This window comes from Furipterus horrens, unplaced genomic scaffold, assembly GCF_987537825.1.
Source record: "Furipterus horrens unplaced genomic scaffold, mFurHor1.1.pri manual_scaffold_5, whole genome shotgun sequence".
Classification (NCBI taxonomy): domain Eukaryota; kingdom Metazoa; phylum Chordata; class Mammalia; order Chiroptera; family Furipteridae; genus Furipterus; species Furipterus horrens.
Window position 1 is genome coordinate 106,551,165 of NW_028327175.1, and position 738 is coordinate 106,551,902.

Below are 738 nucleotides of genomic sequence, written 5' to 3' on the forward strand. Positions count from 1 at the left end.
CCGCGGCCGAACGCGGACGGAAAGAGCCGAACCCGAGAAAAGAAGAGTCAGACGAGCTCAGCCGAAGAGGAGCCGAAGCCGACAAGAGCGTTTCCCGAAGGAAGCCGAAGAGAGCAGAGCCCGAGAAGACGAGACGAGTGCTGGCCGAACGCAGCCGAAGAGTAACCGAGGCCGAGACGAGAATCTCCCGGACGGAGCCGAGGAGAGACGAGCCCGAGACAGCGAGTGCTGGCCGAACTCAGTCGAAGAGAAGCCGAGTGGAGCCGAAGTTTCGTAGAGTCACCAGGAGGTGCTAGAGCTCATGACAGGTGTCCCGTACAAGTCTCAGGCTCCACTCCGGAACCTTCAGTTATTCCACCTTGTCTGGGACCTTGGACTTGAGAGTCGGGCGTCCTAGACCTGGACTTAGAATCTAAGGAACTTAGTTCCCCGACCTTGACAATTGAAAACGTTAACTGTTTTGAGTAAGCAGAATCGTGAACTAATTTCAGGGCTCTTGTTTCTCTCGGAAGGTCTTGAATACAATAATCTATTTAAAATATGTAGTCTCAACCATGTGTGCCGCGGCAGCCCTGTCCCATCTTTCACTAGAGGGACACCTTCGGTAGCATTTGGTAGTATTTGTTCTGTGTCTGTAATCTAATGAGAGAAATTATTCTGTGTAGAAATCCCTTTTCCCAGCCTTTATTGTTATAAAGAAAAAAAAAGTAAGCCAAAATAAAAGTCATTTGTCCTTCC